Source organism: Arvicola amphibius, chromosome 4 (genome assembly GCF_903992535.2).
Source record: "Arvicola amphibius chromosome 4, mArvAmp1.2, whole genome shotgun sequence".
Lineage (NCBI taxonomy): Eukaryota > Metazoa > Chordata > Mammalia > Rodentia > Cricetidae > Arvicola > Arvicola amphibius.
Genome location: NC_052050.1, coordinates 91,852,554 through 91,876,847, shown reverse-complemented (window position 1 = coordinate 91,876,847; position 24,294 = coordinate 91,852,554). Strand labels below are relative to the sequence as shown.

The 24,294-nt window shown below is 45.8% G+C and overlaps 7 non-coding genes and 1 pseudogene across 7 annotated transcripts; 1 reads left to right on the top strand and 7 right to left on the bottom strand.

Annotated features, from left to right (window-relative positions):
* On the top strand, positions 1 to 509 carry LOC119813728 (annotated as a pseudogene).
* A 6,785-nt stretch (positions 510 to 7,294) lies between these two features.
* Trnar-ccu lies at positions 7,295 to 7,367 on the bottom strand. The gene has a single exon. It is a non-coding gene; the product is annotated as a tRNA-Arg (tRNA).
* Positions 7,368 to 10,019: 2,652 nt separating this feature from the next.
* On the bottom strand, positions 10,020 to 10,091 carry Trnap-agg. The gene has a single exon. It is a non-coding gene; the product is annotated as a tRNA-Pro (tRNA).
* A 360-nt stretch (positions 10,092 to 10,451) lies between these two features.
* On the bottom strand, positions 10,452 to 10,524 carry Trnak-cuu. Its single transcript has one exon. It is a non-coding gene; the product is annotated as a tRNA-Lys (tRNA).
* A 1,961-nt stretch (positions 10,525 to 12,485) lies between these two features.
* Positions 12,486 to 12,558, bottom strand: Trnak-cuu. The gene has a single exon. It is a non-coding gene; the product is annotated as a tRNA-Lys (tRNA).
* A 3,696-nt stretch (positions 12,559 to 16,254) lies between these two features.
* Trnak-cuu lies at positions 16,255 to 16,327 on the bottom strand. Its single transcript has one exon. It is a non-coding gene; the product is annotated as a tRNA-Lys (tRNA).
* A 5,154-nt stretch (positions 16,328 to 21,481) lies between these two features.
* Positions 21,482 to 21,553, bottom strand: Trnap-agg. Its single transcript has one exon. It is a non-coding gene; the product is annotated as a tRNA-Pro (tRNA).
* Positions 21,554 to 22,562: 1,009 nt separating this feature from the next.
* Positions 22,563 to 22,634, bottom strand: Trnap-ugg. Its single transcript has one exon. It is a non-coding gene; the product is annotated as a tRNA-Pro (tRNA).
* Between the last annotated feature and the right edge of the window lie 1,660 nt (positions 22,635 to 24,294).

Here is a 24,294-nt window from a genome sequence, read left to right as displayed (position 1 = left end):
ATGGCGCAGGGACAGCGCAAGTTCTAAAAGCAAGGCGGCAGCTGCGGAGCGGAGCCGAGGGCCTAGGAAAGGCAGTCGAGTCATCGCTCCCAAGAAGGCGCGAGTCGTGCAGCAGCAAAAGCTGAAGAAGAGCCTGGAAGTGGGGATCCGGAAGAAGATTGAACGTGACGTGGTAATGAAGGCCAACTCCAGCCTGCCTAAGAAGCTCACACTGCTGAAGGGTGCATCGAAGAAGACAGGGGCCACCACCTCCAACAAGACACCATCCTAAAGGCACTGGGACTTTACACGTGACCCCACAGTCTGGCCGGACCTGAAGAGGACCCTGTTCCAGTTCTGATGGCACCTGGGACAGCAATGGGCAGGTGATGATAAAGCTGGAAGCTTCCTGGTACTGAAGAGGCACTCGACTTCCTGTGGGTGACACGTTGTAATGAACCTGGCTCTGTTGTCCTGCCAGCTCTCAAACAATTCACCTAGCCATTTGGAGGCTAGGTAAGCCCCACTGGTCTCCACAAGAAACTTCTCCCACCCATGTAGTGAGTGCCCTTGACAGCCACAGACCTGAGAACAAGCAGTGACATCTATACCTGTAGCTGGCAACTGAGAATTGTCTCTTCCCCAGGTCGCTCCAGTCACCTAGTGATGTGCCACCCTATCCTGTCACACTAGTGATCCAGAGCCACTTGGGGGTGCTCCAGTGTTACCCAATAAAGCTGTGCTCACAGAGAAAAAAATAAATAAATAAATAAATAAATAAATAAATAAATAAAAATAAAAAATAAACAAGGAAACTGCTTCCTGGGTAGGAGACTTCAGACTTTGGCTAGCTGCTACGCCTACCTAAAGCTAAGGAAGACAGGTCCTCTATTAGGTTCTGACCTAAAAGTTTCATTTTCTTCCCTATCTAGAAGCCATCTGAGAGGGACTTCTGATTCTAGACTCTCCAACAGCTAACAAAGGGTCTGAAAGCAAACCCTGGGTTCACCACTCTAGAAACCAGCCTTAGCCACCAAAGAAAAACAAGAAGGAGCCTAATATATGGAGGCTGTAATCTCGAGACACAGTTTCTCTGTGTAGACCTGGCTGTACTGGAACTCACTCTGTAGGCCAGGCTGGCCTGGAGGCTCCAATCTCTAAAAGAGATTCTAATGGACTTTGACTTGAACATTTAAGTAAATGTCCTTTATTCTGTTCACCTGGCTTCCTGCCTAGGTCTTGTAATGCCAATGAGCTCTCCCTCTACCTTCCCTCCCATTTCTATCCAGGCACCAGTCACGGCCTTCCTTCCTGCTCCAGACACCTGGCTGTTATACAAATAAAACCCCCGTGTGCTTCTGGGTAGGCTTGCTGGAGGGGTACACTGACTGCCAGGCCCAATAACTTCATCTAGCTACAAGAAGCTAGATCAGTCACTGCTTCAATTTCACAATGGCAGTTAGGGTTGCTTCTTGGGGTTATAAAGAGAACTACTTGGATTCTTCCTGAAATTGTGTGTGATGCACCAATAACTGGAGCCCGTACATTTTATGCTGATGCAAAAAAATCCAGAAAGGCAGGTTACAAATCAAAAAAATTAAGTAAAGTGGAACAAAGCCCTTATAATTTTGTCCAAAAGGCAGAATTATATGCTATTCTCATGGTACTAAAGGATTTTAAAGAACCTCTCAATATCATTACTGATTTGCAATATGCAAAAAGAGTTGTCTTGCATATTGAAACTGCTGAATTTATACCAGATGATACAGAATTGAGTTCATTTTGTTTATCCAGGTGCAAGATATAATCAAGAATAGGCTTTGTCCCATATACATAACACACATTTGATCCCATATGGGTATGCCAGGTCCTGTAGCACAAGGTAATGCAGAAATTGATCAATTATTGATTGGAGTGTGCTGAAGGCCTCAGAATTTCATAAGAAACATCATGTCAATAGCAAAGGTTTAAAGAAAGAGTTTTCTATTACATGGCAACAAGCGAAGGAGATTATAAAGAGATGTCCTACTTGCTCTTTCTATAACCAAACACCATTACCAGCAAGGAGTAACCCAAAGGGTACTCAAAGGAATTAAATCTGGCAGATGGATGTGTCCCACCTTAAAGAATTTGGAAAATTAAAATATGTACACCACACCATTGACACTTATTCAGGTTTTTAATGGGCAACTGACTTGAGCTCAGAAAAGGCTGATTCAGTAATCATGCACTTATTAGAAGTTATGGCCATCATGGGTATACCTGCACAAATAAAGACAGACAATGGTCTAGCATATGTGTCTAAGAAAATGAAACAGGTTTTTTTTGCTTATTATAATATAAAGCATAGGACTGGAGAGATGGCTCAATGGTTAAGAGCTTTGCCTGCTCTTCCAAATGTCCTGAGTTCAATCCCAGGATATATATATCATATTACAGGTATACCAAACAATCCTACAGGGAAGGCAGTTATAGAAAGATCAAATCAAACTATAAAGAGTATGTTAAACAAACAGAAAGGGATAGAATAGATTGTATAATGCTTTATTACTTGAATTTTCTTAATGCTAATGAGAAAGGAACAACAGCAGCAGAGAGACATTGGATAATAGAAAAAAACTTTTGAATTGAATCGGCCGGTGTATTTCAAGGATGTGTTGACCTCACCCAGTGGAAATTAGGAGATGTGCTACGTTGGGGTTTCACTCTTGTTTCTACAGGAGAACAAAAGCTATGGATACCATCAAAATTGATAAAGATTTGGTTTGAAAAAGAGAAACATCTTGAGAAAGAGAAATGACAGCTCATCCACAGAGGTGACAATCATACAGGTATAAGAAAACTTCATAGGGTTGGGGCAGGTTCTGTTCTTGTCTTTGCAGGAAAATATTCATCTTCAAAGAGTGGAGAGACCTTGGACATCTAGATACCTAAAGAGTAAAAGGATAGATATCCAGAAAGAATCAACAAGCAAAAAAGAAATCTGCCTTATGATGCTGTATTATCTGCATGGTAAAATTTGATTATTTGGACATGTATATACATCTCTATTTAAAAATAAGAGCTGGCTTTGGAGCTGGACAATGGCTATCCTTCTCTAAATCCAAGCATGTTGTTAAAAGAAAAATTCAGAATTTCTGTCTCATGTCAGGAGCTATCTGGTATGGGATAGAAAGAAGATAGATTTTAGCTGGGTGGTGGTGGCACATGCCTTTAATCCCAGCACTCGGGAGGCAGAGGCAGGAGGATCTCTGAGTTCGAGGCCAGCCTGGTCTACAAGAGCTAGATCCAGGACAGGCTTCAGAAACTACAGGGAAACCCTGTCTCGAAAAACCAAAAAAAAAAAAAAAGAAGATAGATTTTAAGGAAATATTTTACTTTTCTCCAAGCCCATTTTGTTGATATCATATCTTTTGCTGAATATATGTCTATATGAATAATGCTTAAGTTTTCCACAATGAGCAGTAGATTTTCCTGCAGTAATCTTTGAAGCTTCCAGGAAGAAGATGGGGCCCCACAACAACAACTCCACCTGGTTAATATGACATCATGATGTTGATAGCACTATTATGAGACTGGTTTTGGGTACCAGCTATGGAAATGGTGCACCTTCTTACAACGTTCTGTCCAGAACTCCAAATAAGAACTTCAGAAAAACTCTACTGACTACTCAGAGACCATTTGCAATTATGCAAAACAGCAATCTTGAAACTTAACCATCATTTTACTTTTAAAGGATCCCATAGAAAAAAACATCACCCCCCCCCCACCAAGACAGCAGGAAGCAATTCTAGAAAGCAATGTCCCCTCTCCCAACAAAGTTTGTCCTCACGGTTAGAGACACCATTTAGGGGTTGATTATTACTTGCATAGGGTTGGGGTTGGGGTGGAAATTGTGTAGGCCTAGAGATCTCAAAAAAAAGGAACGATTGAATGGGATAATAGGTAATTTAGTGTGAACATATCACAGTATTAATAGTAATAATAGTGATGGCTAGAGTGAGTACTTGTGAGCTATTATTTATGGACAATTTACACTGGTATAGTTTCTTGTATATTGATACAAGTTCAAATTATGTTTGTCATTTCTATTTACAATATTTGTACACCTATGCAAAATTATTTTGTTATATTGTATGCATGTGTGTTTCTACCTCTGTTTAAGACATTCTGTATATTGATATAATTTTAGGATATATTTATCATATTACAATATATATTTCTACCTCTGATCAAGACTTATACATTCTTTACATTTTGAGGTCATTTCCTTCTTTATTGCACAGTTGTTTAAAGATTGTTTAATATTCTGATATGAAGTCTTAATCTTTAAGTATTAAGTATTTTAGGTCAATAGTCATTCATGTTTTTTATACTTTTAGTTAGACTAATTAGGTTCTTTAAATATATAGAGATTGTATTCTGCATAGATAGGTAACCTTCAACCACTTCAAAGATCTGTAGAACATGGCATTTAAATAACTTAGGATTCTGTTGATGTGAGACACAACTGCTCCTGGCAACACCAATCTATTCTGAGAGAGTGTTGCGCACCAAAAGACGCTACATTTGGAGTTTGTCTTCTTGGCACAACTGGCCTTTGGGCAAGGAACTGCTCATGCCTCGACCACAGTTGTCTCTGTCATCTACTGCACATTTTGGAAGCTGCTTGATTGCACTTCCTGCCTACTCAAGTAATATTATCTCCCTTCTCAGGTCTTCGATGGGGTTGAAGATTAGATAGTCATAGTTACCATCCTCTTATGATCTAGCCAAGCCATTTCCAATACAAAACTTAGACTCCTTAGGATAGAATGTTTATTGAAACATTTAGCATATGTTCCTTGCTTAATATTGTTTATGCTGGTTGTAATTCTAATCTTATACTTGATATCTGTTCCTAGTGTCTATAGTTTTGTATTAGGTTTGGAACTATCTTGTTTAAACAAAAGGGAGAGGTGCTGTGGGAGTTCCTTCTTCTCCTTCAGCCAATAGCCTTTAAGATACCAGTCCATGGGGCTAGAGAGATGGCTCATAGGTTAAGAGCATTGCCTGCTCTTCCAAAAGTCCTGAGTTCAATTCCCAGCAACCACATGGTGGGTCACAACCACCTGTAATGAGGTCTGGTGCCCTCTTCTGGCTTTCAGGCATACATGCAGACAGAATATTGTATACATAATAAAAAATATTAAAAAAAAAAAAGATACCAGCCCACTTGGGCATGGCCTCTTATACTATAGATGCAGCTGTAAAGCGTGCACTCACTCTCTTGTTTCTGGCTCTCACTTCTGACTGCTAGACTCTGTTCCTGTTCCCCATTCATGCAGAGGACTGTGATCTAGGACAGTGATCTGTAAGTCTCCCCTAAATAAATAACCCTTTATTATTCATAATTCTGAATTAGTGTGGGATTGTTTTGTGACTTCCGCCACCAAAACCCTGTCTGAAAAAAAAACAGAGAAAGAGAGAGAACAAGGCAAACTGGGAGTGCAGGCTTGTTATGCCAGCTCTTAAGAGGTTGACAAGAGTAGAATCAAGAGCTTGAGGCCATCATTGGCTATGTATTAGGTTTGACGCCTGCCTGGGCAGAGAAGGGAAAGGAGGGAAAGAGAGAAATGGTAAGGGAGAAAGAGGGAGAGATACCAAGGCCATCTTGAGCTATGTGGTAAGATGCTGTCTAGAACAGGTTAAAATAAGAAAATAGAGATGGGCTCCAGCTTAGAATCTACTGCTGCTTTTCGCTTTCCCTCCCTCCTCCAGGTCGAGTTTTGCAGCTTAAATCCAGCAGATCACTTAACCTGAACACAAACACCTGCTTCTGTTCTCCTCCCAGTAATTCTCCCCACCCCGCACTGATAGCCACTGATAGCCAAGGGAAGGAAAGAGGAGGGCGTGAAGAGGGGCACGTGAAGGGAAATAGAAAAAGGTGAGAGCACAAAGGGGAACAGAGAAAAACCACACGTGCCTGCTTACTCTAGGATGCAGTCAGACTCCACCATGCTCTGAGCAACCAGCCCATTTCCCAGAAGACAGTGAAGTAAAATTGAGTTAAAAAAAAAAACAATTACTAGATACTGATTTATGATTTCTTTAGTAATTTGCTAAAGAAAGCAGTTTGTATTCCCTATTTTCCAAACATGACTTCACTTGCTACCTGAAACAGAAGGACCTGGGAAAATAGCTGGAACTATTGGTCATCCCTTAAAAACCTGCAGACTGCCACCTACTCTCCTTAGAATCATGCTTGCCCACTCTACCTTGTGGTTTTAGAATATAACCGGACTTGTCATCACAGCCTTGCAGCTGCCCTGACTACCACCCACCAACGACAGCTCCTTTCTTCCGCTCTCAGTGGTGTCTGAGCGCCTACTCCAGGAAGGTGCCTTCAACAACAGCTGGTCTTGTGTTCAAAGGATCTTGGGTTTTATGTTACTGATGTACTCACTAAGTCACAGACCAATAGGGATAGAATTTGCTGGACCCCAAATGATAGATTAATACCAAGACCCCCTCCCATCTTTTTCCCACCTCGAAGGAACTATAAAATGTCATAGAAATAGCCATTTCGAAGAAGCAGAGATTCAAACAGTAGATCATCCATGACTCTAATACAGTCCTTAGTCATTCCCCCGCAACCCTGCCAGTTCGTCAAGGGCCGCCTGTCAGAGGACAACCCTTCCTCCCTTTGACCTCCCTCCTCTAGTCCAAGGAAGTAAAAAGTCCTCAGCCCTGACAGGAACCAGGCATGACGAGCTTGTCTGATAAAAATCCCTCCCATGTTTTATCATCCAAGTAGACCAGAAGAGATTAAATTGTCTTTCTGGGGTTGAATCGTGTTAATAAATAAATTGAAGTTGCATATGATGGGGTCACTCCTGTAAGGGAGCCACTCATGGGGCTGAAACTGAAGGAGAGTTCAAAGTCAGCCTGGACAACATAGGGAACACACCAAAAAAGAAAGAAACAGAAAGAAACAAATGTATTTCATTCTTCCCCTACTAACAATCCTTTTCCCTCTTTTATCCAACAGCTACACTAAAACATCTTGTAAACAGATTCTTGTACACCTGAAAGTCTCCAACCAGGGTAGACAATCTCCCAAAAGCAGCTGGCAGCTCAGAAGCTGAAAGGGGCTGACAGAAGAGAACACCCAGGCTGCTTTCCAAAACCCTAAACGTCTAATCACAAGGGCACATTTCTTGAGCAAATGACATCTTTTTATCTTTTGATTATTTGATTTTCTTTCCATTATGCTGTGCTGTAGATCATATAGCAGCTTAAAATGTTACCTGTCAAAGGTAGTTGGAGACCATATTACCCCAGGTGGGACTCGAACCCACAATCCCTGGCTTAGGAGGCCAGTGCCTTATCCATTAGGCCACTGGGGCAGACGGTCTGCCTTTCCCTTGAAAAGTTTTAAAAGGAACACTTCCACGCCGGTGGTTAAACTGTCGTTCATTTATTGGTGTAGGCATTTATTTACCCAAGATATCTTGCCCGAGTCACTATAGTCTTCCAGCCTCAGCGCCCTCGCATGCCACGAGCTCCTCTGGTTGGGCACGTTCCGGATCTTGCAACCTCAGTCCGCCGCTCCGCCGGGCCTCGCGCCTGCACTTCCTCCCCGGGGCTGCCTGGCTCCCGACACACCGCATTAACCTTAGGATGAAGACTTGGGTAGCACTAGGAAAAAATGGGGGTCCTTAGCTGGCTCTGTCGGTGAAGTCCTGGACCCTCGAAAATCCCTCGCGTGTGTTCTTCCCTGGCTTCTCACTGAACCGTACTGCAAAGAGAGACGCAGGGGACAGACCCAGACCGAAACAGAGGAACCCACCCACCTGACCCTACAAGGCTCGATCGCAGAAGTCAGAGCCTTCGCGTCCTCACTCGTGCAGCCCCGGGACTGGACGCGACCTTCGGAGCTTGAGCACCGTACAGGGTCCAGAAGATTCGGCCCTGAGCCTCTCGCTGTGCAGACACCGGTGCACCCGGGGTTTCGGGGTGCCAGACAACAGAGCGGCCCGAAGCGACTTCCTTGGCGGAGTTTTCAGGAAACTCTCTCTTCGTTCACGGTAACTGGCAATTTGCCTAGTGGTGAAAATTCGGCAGAATCGGAAGCTGTTCAGATCCGTCTCCACGCCGCCGTCCAGCTCCCGGAACCTTAGAGGGACACCTTCCTCCTCCTCGCATCTGTCAGCGTCCTCTGCTCTGGAATCCTCCTTGCGGTTTCCAACCGCGGTGCTGGGAGACCGAGACTCATCCGGGACTGCAGAGGCTGGCGCAGCCTGCGGTTCTTGAAATAGGTTTCCCGTCCTAAGCGTGAAGTGAACTTCGCTAGCTTAAAAAAAAAAAAAAAAAAAAAAAAAAAAAAAAAAAAAAAAAAAAAAAAAAAAACACTTTACATTTTTACGAAAATGCAAAAGAAAAAGGAAGATCCAACTAGGACCCATAAAACTGAGGTCCTAGCTAGTCCAGCGCGGGTCTGCGCCTCGGAGACCTGAAAGATGCTAGGAGACCAGAGGGCCCGAGGAGGGCACAGACCTCGGACGACTCTTCAGGTCCAGTTAGGACCCGAGAACAGACTTCTGATAACTAGAGTCCGGTGATCTGGTACCAGATTTGCCCCTAAAGGCTACTGACAAACTTCAAACTGACATTTATTAGTAGGCCAGATGTCTTGTAGATTGTACCACAACCCTGATTAGTCCAGGCTGCCTCAGACTCACCACACAGTCGAGGATGACCTTGAACTTCCGATCCTCCTCCCTCCACTTCCCAAACTCTGGGATTACAGGCGTGGGAAGGGCTTCTAACTGTTTTCTTATCAGCAGAGCCGTACTAAAATTCTTTGGCAGAAGCGCTACACAAACTCTGGGACTAGTCGGCAGGTCCATGGCAGCTTGCTAAATCAATGCGGACCTTGCTGAAGAGCCATTTTGTTGAGCTATGTTTTCGAATGCCTGAACGGCATTTACACATTCTTTTTGCACGTTTGTTAGACTTGTTCCTAGTAACACGGATCACCTCTGACCCTGATGGAAAAGGTTCCCTCTTTTTTTCTTCTTTAGGTTGCGTGCAGGGGATTTAACCAGAGACTAAGGCGTGCTAGACAGGGTGCGGCCACTTTCTTCATGAACTCACTCCATGAAGGTTTTTGAGGAGTGCAGTGATAATATACCAGGAAATGTAACTTTTTTCTCCACAAACTCTGGAGCGATATATAAGGTTCTCAACATCTTGGGCCATCTTCTCTCCCAAACAGCAACCAGCGGGGTGGGGCGGGCGGGGAGTTTTCCTATGCGTTCTCACCTGTCCAGCACAAATTCAAGGGGTCCCAGCCACCTGCTCCAGTTCTCCCAGCATCCCCAGGGTCCCAGAGGGATTGACTGGCAAATGCCTTGTAAGGAACTATTAGTTTGAGACTCCGTGCATCTCCCTAGGGTTCCCGGGGTCATTTACATTTGGCTAAAAATTCCTTTAGTGTCCTGAAAGTTCTCTGATGTGGTTGGTTGGAACTTGAGGGGGAGAAGGAAAGAGGATTTCACTACTTAGCTCAGACTGTCCTTTCACTCGGTCTCCTGCCCCATCCACCCCAGTACCGGAATCTGGCATGCACCATCCTACCCATTTGCAAGGCTGTTTGTTTTTTGTTTTGTTTTTTGACACCACACCTAGATTGATTTTTTTTTAATCCAGCATTTTTCACTATTTTTATACATCAGGTTAGTTTGAATAATCCCAGCCATTCTCGTTGATGGAAATTTTGAATTACGAGCTGATGCTATGGCTCAGATGATTGCTTGTCTAGCTCTGGGCTCCAACCTGAACACTGGATTAATTCACATGCCTATAGATTCCAGCAAATGAGAAGCGGAGGTAGGAAGGTCAGTAAGGCAAAGTTCAGGACAAACCTGAGCTACAGGAGACCCTGCCTCAAGCAGAAAACAAGCAAGAAAAACCTTGAGTACTTTAGAGACTTCTTTTTGTTTAGGCAGTCCTTCTATTTAGCCAAGGTTGACTTTCAATACAGGTCAAAATGGTAAGGGCTCGTCCGGGATTTGAACCCGGGACCTCTCGCACCCTAAGCGAGAATCATACCCCTAGACCAACGAGCCCTGAAACTTAAGCACATCTGCTTCTCTTAAGGATGGTGACAAATTCCTGTGGTTGGCTTGTACAGACCTAAAAAGTTTCAGATCTATCTGGAAAGGGTAAATTTAAAAGCAGGAGAAACTGCCCAGTGCCTGACTCCGTCCAGAAAGTCAAAAAATGGAAAACACTCCGTGACACCCACACCCACTCTAATCCATGGCCCTTCTCCTGCTGGCTCGAAGTAGAGAAGACCCACAAGATCGCTCTACTACTCCAAGTCTGAGTTCTTCTCCGTCCTGTGGTTGAGAGAACATTTGGGAAGGATGCAGAATATCTGCAATAAGGTCCTATGTTGTGGATAAATCCAAACTAAAATACCAACTCGCCCAACGTGGGGCTCGAACCCACGACCCTGAGATTAAGAGTCTCATGCTCTACCGACTGAGCTAGCCGGGCGTCTTAGGAAATGCCTACTTAATAGACAAATTAGTAAGGATAGCCTGAGGGTACTAGAACTTAAGTCTATATCAGAGACTGAAACCATTTTGAAATTCCCCCCATAAAGATGCTCAGCTCAGACACCCCGGCTGCTCCCTCCCTTAGGCCAAGAACGCCTTTGCCCGTGGAGATGAACCCCAGGGCTGGAAAGTGCAGCCCAATTCTCCAACACACCGCTCTCCCTAGGATAAAACTATTGCCTAGAAGGGTTACCGGCTGACCCGCCAGCTCTCTTCTTCTCCCCGACCTGGGGGTCTCACATCTTTGTCTCCAGGTGGCGCCTCCTCTACAAAACAAGCTTTCCCCAACCAGTCCCGCACCTAATCGCGTTTGTCTCACACCTCACGAAACATCTACACAGCCAGACGTGGGGGACAAAACCCAACAGGTCTGGCGGTGGAGGAGCGCATCGGAACCTAAGACCGCACTTGTGTCGAGCTGAGTCGCTTCTACGCCTGCCCCGACGTGGGCTTCTCCGCTTTTCCCATCCCAGTTTCCCCGGAACTAAACCTAAAAAGGAGAAGGATCGCTTTGGGTATGGCGGGAACCCTGGAGTTAGGAGACTTACTTTCTCGGGTCTTGGGCTTAGTCTAAGGACCACACAGCCTGGGAGTTGGCTGGTACAGGGTAGCCCTAAGGAGACACGAGTCGGTAAACTATATTCCAACTGGGACTCGGAGAGTGGGTGAGCAGAGCCTACTTTGAAGTCACAGGTGAGGCTCCAGGGTGGCTAGAAACACTGACTCCAGCCAGCCCAAGTGTCCCCAGTACCTGGATTGCACGCCCAGGGACCTAATCCAATGACCCTTGGACAAAGAGTTCATCCTGCTTTGACTAGGACAGGTTCGACACACGCGGCCTTACGCTAGTCAAGGGCTCATCTACTTTTTAAATTTCAATTGTATGTTTTCAAATGTAGAAACATTCGCTTCTTTTCCTCAATCCAAAAGATGGAAGGACTTTTCTGCTTCAAAGATATTCCCATTATTTCCCTTTTTAAAATATAGTGAGCGCAGTTGTGTTATGATTGTCTGATGACTTCAGCGTCTAAAATCTTTGTAATTTTCTTTCTTACGCTTATTGCTTATATCGTGTGGCCATATTATATCGTGTTTCTTTGATAGTTTTTAAGGTGAACTGTCCTTTCTCTGTGAAATACAACAGAAATGTGTAATTTTCCACCCAAAATTGGTTGCTTGTTTCTGCCTTGGACAGAAGGACCTAACAAGCCTGTGTCTCTCTCTAACTAAATCCGCGTCACCGCGCCCACACCCGCCCGCGTTGTTACTTAAAATAAAAATTCGCATCATTCACGATCCTGACTCATAGTAAAATTTCAAACCCTTCATCTCAAACAAAAATGAAGAGCCCTTGCCAATAGCACGTCCACAGAAGACAGTAATTGTCAACCCGTAGATAGCGACCCTTTCTCAGAAGCAGTAGCCTAAGACTATCGGAAATACAGATGTTTACATTACAATTCTTAACAGTAGCAATTCTAGAATTCTCCTAGACGAGCCAGTCACCTACACATTGTGGTCCTACTCCATCGTGGTCCTAGAGCCCTGGGGCTGGGACCCACCAGGTCAGGCTGCAAAGAGACTCGGGTTTCCAGGCTCCTTTCAAGTGCCCAAAGTCAGGACCGCAATATGAGTGCCCCAACTCTTTGCAATCCCACTGTCTTCACCTCCGCTCACTGTCCGGAATACTGATCCTCTAGTCGAGCGCAGCCCGTCCCGCACCGCAGAGCTTGACACAGGCCAGCGAAACTGAGTCAAAAATCTGCAATCCGGTACGGAGAGAGGTAAAGATCGGATAAAATAAAACACAGTACAACGTCGTTGAGGGGCTTGGAGAACAGCACCCATACCCCAATCTCAAGACTCGGTGTCTCAAGAATTCAAACCAAAAGAGCAGACCGCCCAACGTGGGGCTCGAACCCACGACCCTGAGATTAAGAGTCTCATGCTCTACCGACTGAGCTAGCCGGGCGTCCTGTGATACTATTTTTTTTTAGCATCATGATTACCAAGGTTGACTTGAGCATACTGGAAACTGCGAAAAGTAAGGACAAAAGTCCTGGTCCTACTCGGAGTCTCCCACACTAACTCACCTCGGATGTCCAGGTTCCTCCCCGGGGCGCCAAGGTTGCTGCACCGGGAAGGCTGGAGAAGCCCTTCTTGGGGTGAAACTACGGAAGGCGCGGTAGCGAGCTAAGCGTCCATCATTTCGCCCATGCCAGACGGGACTTCCCTTCCATCTGTGCTCGACCGGCCTCCCTCCAATTCCCGCCTTTTAACCCGAAAAAACAAGGTCCCAGAGCCAGAACCAGACCCCACACAAATATCTACGCAGGCAGACCCAAGGGCTAAACCCCACACAACTGGCCCTGGAGGAAAGCAGCGGAACAGTGACCTGGATCTGGCTGGTTCAGGGTGGCCCCGGGAAATCAGGTTCATGGGTTGGGCTCCAACTTGGGCTCTCTATGAATCATCAGAGTTCTACTTTGGCGTGCCAATTGAGGTTCCAAAAAGGTCAGGAATACTGATCCGACATAGTCCAAGAGTCCTCAATGCCTGAATCATACCCACGTCCAATGATCCTGGAAACGGGCTACCAGGGTAGAACTACGTCCTTAACTGCGGGCGGGCGCACGCTGCCCCCGACACCCAGCTGATTAACTCAGATCCTCGCTAGGCAAATGCTCAAAGATTGTGCTACCTTCCACATCATTTAAAATTTAAGCTTCATTGTATTTTTTTTAAGCCAAGGTGAATTGCCATTTTCTTGGTACATTGTTTTGTATAGAGAAGTCTGCGAAATATCATAGAGACGGTGAGCTTCTGTCAAGGACAGAAGGGCATAGTAAGTTATAGGGAGATCGACCCCCCCCCCCCCAATCAGTGCAAGACACCGTAGACACCAAATTCTTAGCACAAAGGAGATACATTATCCCGGAGTGACAAGCAGGAGGGACCGAGACCGGGCAGGCTGCAAAGTCAACCAGTAAGCAGTAGCGGCAAGCAAGGAAAGCAGGCGGGTTTTTTTTTTTTTTTTTTTTTTTTTTTTTTTTTTTTTTTTTTTTTTTGTCGGAGTGGGTTTTAAGGAGAAAAAGGGGAATCTGTGCTAGGGTGAGTTGGTAAATCCTGATTGGATATGTTAGCAAATAATGAATTTTGATTGATGGACCTTGGTGTTTTGTCTCAGGAATGAGTCAGTGGACAATTGGATCTTGGGAGCTAGATTTAGGAATATAATTCTAATGGTTCCAGCAAAGGAAAGAAAGGGTAAAAGGCAAAATCCATCGGCGCCACGCTTGCCATGCTCAGGGCTTCTAGAGCCATTCATAAGTCGTGAGTCACTCTAACCAACCCTGCGTCCACCCCGCCCCCCACCCCTCAGATACACTAATGTATTTCACTCAGGATATTTGGCTTATGACAAGTTCTCAATTCCTCTATCCCAAACAAAAACAAAGATCAGGCCTACTGATAGCATGTCTGCAGGATGGAGTGGAGAAAACCCAAAACTGAGGGTTCTGAACCTCTTGGGGAGACAAAGATACCGTTTGTTTGCTTGCTTGCTTGTGCTCATTCAAGCAAGATTTTAATTCTCTATCTCTATCTATCTATCTATCTATCTATCTATCTATCTATCTATCTATCTATCTATCTCATTCAGCAGCCATAAGAATCAGCTCTCTCATTCAACGCAATGCCCATCAAAATGCCAGCAAAATTCTTCAAAGACCTCAAAAGAACGGTACTCAACTTCATATGGAAAAACAAAAAACCCAGGATAGCCAAAACAATCCTACACAATAAAAGAACTTCTGCAGGCATCACAATCCCTGACTTCAAACTCTACTACAGAACTACGGTACTGAAAACAGCCTGGTATTGGCATAAGAACAGACAGGAGGACCAATGGAACCAAATAGAAGACCCGGATATCAATCTACACATCTTCGAACACCTGATCTTTGATAAAGAAGCAAAAACCATCAAATGGAAAAAAGAAAGCATATTTAACAAGTGGTGCTGGCATAACTGGATATGAACATGTAGAAGAATGAAAATAGACCCATATTTATCACCATGCACAAAACTCAAGTCTAAATGGATCAAAGACCTCAACATAAAGCCAGCCACACTGAACCTTATGGAAGAGAAAGTGGGAAGTACATTTGAATGCATTGGCACAGGGAACTACTTCCTAAATAGAACCCCAGCAGCACAGACACTGAGAGAAACAATTAATAAATGGGACCTCCTGAAACTGAAAAGCTTCTGTAAGGCAAAGGACACAGTCAACAAGACAAAACGACAGCCTACAGAATGGGAAAAGATCTTCACTAACCCCACATCAGACAGAGGTTTGATCTCCAAAACATACAAAGAACTCAAGAAATTGGACACCAAAAGATCACATAATCCAATTTTAAAAAATGGAGTACAGACCTAAACAGAGAACTCTCAACAGAGGAATCTAAAATGGCTGAAAGACACTTAAGGAAATGTTCAACATCCTTAGTCATCAGAGAAATGCAAATCAAAACAACTCTGAGATTCCATCTTATACCTGTAAGAATGGCCAAGATCAAAAACACTGATGACAACTTATGCTGGAGAGGTTGTGGGGGAAAAGGAACACTCCTGCATTGCTGGTGGGAATGCAAGCTGGCACAACCCCTTTGGATGTCAATGTAACAATTTCTCAGAAAATTAGAAGACAACCTTCCTCAAGATACAGTAATACCATGTTTGGGTATATATCCAAAAGATGCTCAATCGTGCCACAAGGACATGTGCTCAACTATGTTCATAGCAGCTTTGTTTGTCATAGCCAGAACCTGGAAACAACCTAAATGTCCCTCGACCAAAGAATGTATAAGGAAAATGTGGTACACAATGGAGAACTACACAGCAGAAAAAAATAACGACAGCTTGAATTTTGCAGGAAAATGGATGGAGCTAGAAAACATTATTTTGAGTGAGGTAACCCGGACACAGACAGACAATTATCACATGTACTCTCTCATGTAATATGTTTTTAAACATAAAGCAAATAAAACCAGCCTACAAACCACAATCCCAGAGAACTTAGACAACAATGCGGACACTAAGAGAGACTTACATAGATCTAATCTACATGGGAAGTAGAAAAAGGACAAGATCTCCTGAGTAAATTGGGAGAACGGGGACCTTGGGGGAGGGCTGAAGGGGGAGGGGAGAGGCAGGGAGAGGAGCAGAGAAAAATGTAAAGCTCAATAAAAATCAATTAAAAAAGAAAAATCAAAATAAATAGTAATTTAAAAAAAAAAAAAGAATCAGCTTTCAGAACTCCTGGAGCTGGTAAATTCAAATACCATTTCCCTTGCTCGCAGTCAGGACCAAGACCTGCCTTCACCTTTACCTCTCTACCTAATGTAGGACTCGGCTCATCCTGGGCAGCGCTTTGTTGATTACACCAGACCCTGATATCTGAGAGGGCCAAAAGTCAACCTACCAGTAGAAGATGGCGAACTCCTGAGGAAAGGGAGTAGCAATGAATAAGAGTGAGGAGCTTCCCTCCCGAAGCGGTTCGCAAAGGAGCTATGCCTTCCATCCAACAAGTATGGCACGCAGTGTGAGAGTTTATATGCTCCGTATTTTAAGACTCATGAAGTCCGAGGCAAAAACATCTAGTCGCCCAACGTGGGGCTCGAACCCACGACCCTGAGATTAAGAGTCTCATGCTCTACCGACTGAGCTAGCCGGGCAACACAGGAAGACTTATGTCTCTTCGATATAAGGTTTTACTAACCGTGAATTGACGGTATTAAAGACTGGCTAAAAAAATGAACCCATTTCAGAGATTTCAGAGATTAGGGGAAACTTCTAAAGTAGTTAAGAATTTCCACACACAACCGAGCCCCGAGTGCCAAAAAGAACCGCAGGAGAGCGAAGGGAGGCCCCTGAAGCCAGGGCTACTTCCTGCGGCCCTCCCTGGGAACAAAACCACCGTCTGAATGTTAGAGAGAGGAATGTGGCTGAGCGCACGCTGGTTCTCCTTCCCGCTAGGCCCAGCCGCACCTCACTCCCTCACCCCCCCCCCCCCCCCCCGTCTGGGGGCGTTGGAGTCCTCTTTCTAGTCCCAGCCCTCTAACCACTCGAAGTAAGCGTCCCCAGAGCCGGAGCCTTGGAGCACACTTGCTCTGTTCACACACCAGAGAAACGTACTGCTAAGGTGCGCAGCCTCTGCTGGCGCTGGAGGAGCGAGACCCTACCTGGGTCCGCAGCTGCTTTAGGTCTTTGCGCATCTGGTCAGAAGACAGCAGCTGCTTAATAAACTGTATGTTTGACTAGACAGACGTCTCTGCTTTCCTTCCTGTCCCCCAAATTGAACCTAATCTAAACGTAGGAGGTGTCTCGTGTCTCTGGAACCCTGACTTTGTGTCGTCAAGAGCCTTAAGCCTCTCAGGTCTTAGCCCAGGTGGCACAGAGTCTGGTAGCTGGCATAGGGTGGCCATGTTGGGGAGACAGGCCAGTCAGCTGACTCCAGCTAGTGCTCAGGATGTGGGCCAGTAGGGTTTAGCTTGGTATCCCAGCCGAGGTTCCAACAAGGCTAGGGGTACTGATCTGAGCCAACAAGAATGGCGCCTTCAGAGTCCTGTCCACACCCACCCTCTGGGCTTCACTCCTCCTCGGCCCTTTTCAGACAGAGGCCCCGGAGTCTGGTTTTACCCGAGCCCCAGGAAGGAGACCTCTCACACAGCCCTGCTGCACCCAGCATGCCAGAAGCTGAGGTCGCGCTCCGTCTTCAGAACACAGCACTAATGGAGGAGCGGGTCTGTCTTGAGTTGTATCCCTATCTCTGAGTCCTGTTTCCACTCTCAGGGTTGGGCTGAGTTTCCTCATCCATGAAATTGCAAGCATCCTTAACCGTGGAAGAAAAAAGTCAAGGACAGCAGGCATAGAAAGGGCTGGCTCAGTTGTCATCACCCCCACGCACAGGGGTTCTGTAGGGCTCACGGGTCTACCCCTCCTCTTGGGTTCATTTTGAGGACAGTTTCTGGCCAGACGTCTTGTTGCACTAAACATCCTGTTTGTTCCTGTGCTCCCTCTGCCCCCCTTGTTGGTTAGCTATAGGGCCATTGTTTACTCCACCTTGGGCATGGTAATTTCCCACCTGCCTGGGGGGAAGTCCACTGTGCAGCACTTAGGTATATAAGGGGTTTCCTAAGCTTGAATAAACGGCTTTCGGCATTATCTCCTCACAAATGACCCACGTCTCTTGTGTGTTCTTTTAATCTCCAGGCCCTTGCCCGGCTCGCGAACTGTACCGTAGAGAGTAACGCAGGCGTTACAGGGTTCAAGTGTGACTTTACACAGAATGGACAAGCCGTTGCTCATAGGGCTTGTTTTCCTGGGACTTTAAAAGGTAAATTGCAGAGTTTTTTTTTAATATTTTACATTTATTTGTGTATGTGTTCATGGGGTGTGCAAGCGCACATGGTCACACGCATAAGCAAGTCAGAGGACAACTTGAGGGAGTCAGTTCTCCCTTCAACCACGCCGGTTCTGCTCTCTCTCTCTCTCTCTCTCTCTCTCTCTCTCTCTCTCTCTCTCTGATTTGAATGACTTATTTTTAGTGTAAGGGTGTTTACTTGTGTATAGTGCCTACAGATAGGTTATTGGATCCCCTGGAACTTGAGTTAAGATAGTTGTGAGCTGTCATGCAGGAGGTGGGTGCTGGGAATTGAACGCAGACAGCGCTCTTAATTGTTGAACCATCTCTCTGTCCCCTTTTTGTTTGTGTGTATGTGTGATGCCGAGTTTATGTTCTTCCTATGCAGACGAGATGAGGGGATCTGATCCTGCAGAGCTGGGACTGCTGCAGCTATGAGCCACCTGTGGGCACGGAGAACTGGAACTAGGTCCTCTGCAAGGGCAGTAAATGCTCCTAGCTGCTGAGCCATCTCTCCAGTGCAAACTGTTAAGTTGGGAGCGTGGCCCCATCCCCTCGCATCTATCCCAGCCCCCAGGCCTGAGAATTACATAGGTCTGGACTCCAAATCCCAGCAGGCCAGGTTCTGCACCCCCGCGGGGGGCTGGAGGGGGGGGAGGGTATTGTCAGGACTACTCACACAGAGTATTTAAATCAACTCCCAAAAGAGGAACATGTGGTCTCTTCCTTCCTCCCAGTGGTGTGGCCTCCCTGCCCCGAGAGCACAGAACTCCCATTAAACCTGGATATTTCTTAATTTGGCTTGTTTTGATTTGGCTTGATTGAGAATTTGCGTTGGCAAGAGAGCTCGCGTTAGGAAATATTCCTAACACAAGCCCCACCTCTATTTTCTTGATACATTTCTTTCTACAGGGAATTCTGCAAAAATATACCATAAAAGTGGGGTTCCCCACCAAAGCCTGATTATTTACTTCTGCCAAAGATGAAAAGGCACAACAAGTTGTATGCTGTTCTAACTAAGTCCGTCCAGCTTTGTTTTGCTACCCTCCCATCACAAATCGGTATTCCATTATACAAATTTGCAACATTTATGATTCCTGGCTCATGGCACATTCTCCAAGCCTTCTATCCCAAACAAAAACAAAGACAAGGCCAGCCACATCCACAGAACAGAGTGGATGAGACCCAGCCTGACCTCAACTACTGACCTCAAGACCAGAAATTACTGCCAGGAAAGAGGGATCCCAGGGAGCTTTCCCCTGCTGGTGGTGGTGGGGCAAACCTTTAATCCCAGCACTTGGGAGGCAGAGGCCAACCTGGTCTAGGTTGGCCAGGGATACATAGAGCAAAGGAATATGCAGAGAAGCCCTGTCTCAAAAGCCCAAAAACAAAAAGAAAAGCAGCAGAAAAAGAAGTGCTAGTGTGGGTGGAGAGGTTTGGGGTAGGGAATCAGCAAGAGGGGCCATCCACTGCCACCCACACACAGAAGAGCCTGTGCCTCCTGCCCGATCTCCCAGCTTCCTCCCTAGGAATTCGGTTTCCCAAGCCAGGGGCTGTTGGGGGAGTCCAGAGTTAACCTTCTAATGGCCTTATAAAGAAGATTTGGGCCTTAAGTACATGGAACACACCTCTCAGTGCCTCTAATTAACCCCACAGAAGGAAGCAGTTTGGAAAGTGCAGGGCTACAACTCAAGGGTAGTGAGCCACAGCGGAGAACTGCAGAAAGCCTTTTAAAGCATTAGCTTCCTCTAGCTGGGGACATAACTCAGCAGTAAAGTCCCTCAGACTCAATTCCTAGTACTGGGGCGAAAATGGCCTTGGTGTCCAGAGCTGAGGTCTCATAGGTAAACTGAGATCTCTGAATATCATCTAGAGGAAAAAAAAAATACATGATATGATTGTTAAATTAAAAAATTTTTTTGAGATAAGGCCTCACTATGTAGCTCAGGCTGGCCTCGAATTTGTAGAGATGTGCCAGCATCTACTTCCCCTGTGCTGCTATTAAAGGCCTATTAATTGATTTAATTTTTAATTCTTTTTATTATATTTATTTATTGTGGATGGAGGCCAGAGGATAATTCGTGTGAGCGTGGATTCTCTCCTTCCATCATGTGAGTCCTGGGGAACCACTCAAGTGACCAGGCTTGGCAGCAGGTGCTTTTAGCCATGGAGCCACCTCTTGGGCCTTGGGATAGGTTGTTTGCTTGTTTGCTTGTTTTTAAATAGGGTCAGTTCATCCAGGTTTGAATCCTAAGAATCTTAACTCCAGTCCAGGAGTCAGCTCCTCCAGTGTTCCCACTAAATAGATCCGCCATAGAATGTCACCGAGAGGAGGTGGCTGGGGAATCGTGCAGCGATTGCTAGACTGAGAGCCGGAGTTTCTGTGAGGCAGGCGAGCTGTAGAGCAAACAATACAAACCTAGAGACAGATGCTGGGGTGCACCTGAAGATCAGAGCAGCAAAGCAGCCAGCCCCTAAAGAGCTCTTACCTCTGCATTTTCAGACTGAAAGAGAGCGAGTTCCTGTCTTGTCCTACCTGGGATTTATCTGCTGGGATTAAAGGTGTGCACCACCGCCGGCCCGCCTCTGTGGCTAACTAGTGTGGATGCTGGAATTAAAGGTGTGTGTCAGAGCGGATTAGTGCACCTGTTTTGCATTCTGACCTTCAGGCAAGCTTTATTTATTAAATTACAAATGGAATATCACTACAGTGAGTAGCGACTAGTCAAGTACCTTAGGACTCCATTGTCCAAGCTAAAACATCTCATTGCCCAAGGTGGGGATAAAACACATAGCCATAAGATTAACAGTCGCAAATTGGCAGGCAGAGGCAGCCTGGTCTACATAGCTCCAGAGCAGCCAGGATTACCTGGTCTCTCAAAAAAACAAATACACACACAGAGAGAGAGAGAGAGAGAGAGAGAGAGAGAGAGAGAGAGAGAGAGAGAGAGAGAGAGAGAGAGAGAGAGAGAGAGAGAGAGAGAGAGAGACAGAGACAGAGAGAGAGAGAGAGAGAGGAGAGAGGGGGGTCTTATGCTCTACTGACTGAGCTATCAGATGGGAAATCCCTATAAGCCTTTATATATATAGCCTAAGGGCATAAGTATAAACCCGTTTTGCGTATGAAGTTTAAATTTCTCATCCAGGCATCTGCCTACCCAAAGAGCTGTGTCTTCAGTATGCTCTCACCTAAGCCGAGGACAGAGACTGGATTTGCAGGCACAGGTTTTAAGGATCTTTCTGACTAAAGACGGGACTCAAGGCATTTTCAGCGAGAGCCCCTCCAACAAGCTAGTGTGGCCAACTGCGAAGAATTTGAAGACTCCTGCAAAATTCAGCCTTCAGTATTCAGAGCTGGTGTGTCAGAGTAAAGTCTGGATCTCTTTAACGTCTAGGGAAGAAGTAGGGAATGAACGCTTGAAATGACTGCTTTGAAAAACAAAATTAGTTTTTGCAACATAATCACGGGCTCGTCCGGGATTTGAACCCGGGACCTCTCGCACCCTAAGCGAGAATCATACCCCTAGACCAACGAGCCACACAGATTGTTACTCTAGTTCATCTTTATGGCGGTCGTTGAAACAGGGGTGGACCTGGCGGAGCTCGGTACATAGGATAGTTAGGCTTTATATATTTTTGGAAGGGCAAATTCCGGGACTGTGTCTGCCGAGATACTCCAATTTTCCAATCTCCTCACCACCTACAAAAAGGGGAACAGCCTCGGGTTCCACAGTCGGTATCGCCTTGTCTACGGGAGCAGGGCTAGGATCAGCTTTTGCCCACGCGGCAGCTGTCTAGACGCCAAGTTCTCTCCCGCCGATGAAATGGAACCCCAAAGAATCAGGAGGCAGCTGCGTGGAACGTCCTTGACCACGTCTCCTTGGCCACGCAGCAGCTCCAGAGCGCAGTAAACGTCGGCTGAGCGTCGGAGGTACCTCGCCCCTCGCCACTTCTTTCCTTTTGCATCCGACCTGCCCATCGGGACCAAAATCAAAAGTCTCCAGACAGGTAGGTGTAGTGGCTCATGCCTTTAAGTTTCGAGGCCATCCTCGTCCCCACGAGTTTCAGGATAGCAGGGTTTCATAGAAGAACTCTATCTCAAGAAAAAAGAAAAGAAAAGAAGGAAGGTAGGAAAGAAGAGAGAGAGAAAAAAGAAAGAAAAGAAAAAGGGAAAGAAAATAAGAAAAAAGAAAAAAAAAGAAAAGTAAAAAGAAAGGAAAAGACAACTCCACGAGGTGCACGCACGATCTCAGGTCCAAAAGAAAAGTGCCAGCGTCCCTCCCTCCCGCTCTCCCTCGACTGCTGAAGAAAGCTGCCTTTGAAAAACCAGGGGCCAAGCCCAGAGTGGAGAGAGGAGTGTCTTTCCTGCTGCTATCCTTTCTCATTTGACCTTCGAGAATCCTGCAAATCTCTGAAGTCCGTGTTTCTCTTCTATTTTCAGGGGCTTCACAGATCGGCTCCCCAAGTCTGCTCCTCCGCTTTCTGTTGGTACAGAAGGGATAACTGGGAACTTGTATAAAAATACAGAGCCAACTAAACTCTGCACTGGGCTCGTCCGGGATTTGAACCCGGGACCTCTCGCACCCAAAGCGAGAATCATACCCCTAGACCAACGAGCCAACACAATCTCGGCCTTTCCCCCCTCCCTTCTCGAAATGAGGTGACGCTTCTGTCGTTTATTTTATTTTTTTTTTTCCTTCTTAGTTTCTCGGTTGTCCAGCACGAGCTTGCATAGGAACCGTAAGGACTCACCGGTCCACCGCCACTGTGGAATTTCCAGGGTGAGCGCTAATTCAGTGAGATAAACCAAGGAAGTGATAAGACGGCAAATTTTCCATTCTCTAAATCCTAATTAGCGTGGAAGAGAGATGGGTTTACGGGTCATTAAATTAGAGACATCCTAGGCAGGATACTGATAGGAAACACAAAGCAAAGTGCAGACATCTTCCATTTTCCAAAACGATAAACAGCAATCAAAACAAAACGCAAAACTGAAAACCAAAGACTTACAAATTGACTACGTAAGTCCTTAAATGTATCTCTATCTATCTATCTATCTATCTATCTATATGTAGATGGATATTTAGTCAGAAGTGGTGACAAACGCCTAAAATCCCAGTAGGAGTTCAAGATTATCTTTGGCTACCCAGTGAGTCTGAGGCCAGCCTGCGCCACACGAGACCCTCGAGGATATATAGGTATTTTATTGTCATGTGGCAAGAAAAAGAAATGGAATCCTAGAAATTGATATCTATGATCTCAGCTCTATCTCTTTCATCTCTGAGACAGGTTCTTGTCAGAACTGCCTAAGCTAGTCCCAAAGTCACCCTGCTACAGGCGTCTAGTCCTAGACTGCTCCTAAATGGATTAGGCGAGAAAGTGGAAACTTCGAAGTGGAGGTTAAACAAGAAGCTCTTCCGGCCTGGGAAGAGTTTCAAAACCCAAACCTGCACACCGGTAACTCCAGGCTGTAAAGTCAGTCTGGGTTGTACTAAGGCCTGGTCTCAGAGCAACACTGTATCTATTTCCAAGGGCTGCAGTAACAGTTACCATAGCCTTAACTCAGTCTCCTTTCCCGGCCAGCGTTCTCCTCCCACGGCTGAGCCACCACTGCTGGCCTCAGAACTCTTAAGCTAAGGTTCTAGGAGTACTAAACTGACCACACAGGCAGAGGTTTTGTGAAATTCCCCCAGGGCTGTTCCTGCTGGCTGAAAGGCTGGGCAATCCAGAAGTCCGGAGCCTGGGTTCCTGCTTCCTTGGCTGCACTAGGTACCTCTGGAAGGAGCATCCACCCTTAGATGGATGCTTAGAACAGAATTGGAACTCCCACCCATACTATGGAACTGTGGGATTCCTCCACCCGGTTCTCTTTGGTCAGACCTGAATCACCATCTCTCAGAATAAGACCCCGTGGGGAACTGGACCCTGGCTATTGCTGAGCTAGGGTGAAGCCAAGCCCAAGGATGACCAAAAGCGAGCAGAGAAACAAGGGTGTGTGTGGATTCATTGGCCCAATCTATGATTCTGCTTAGAGTGCAAGAGGATCAAATGCTGGAGAAAATTAGATCCTCGACGTTTCTTTCCTCTTGGGGACACGTAATAGATCTGAGTCCCGGCAGACGTCTTCTTAGACTGGAGAAGTAAACCAACCTAGTGGAATTCAGGGTGAGACAAGAATTCACAACGCCACCCAAGTGGGTCAGGTCCCAGGCACCACCCACTGAGCTGGCTAGGCCATCATATGCTAGTTGGAAATCTGTTTTCTTTGATCGGAGGTAT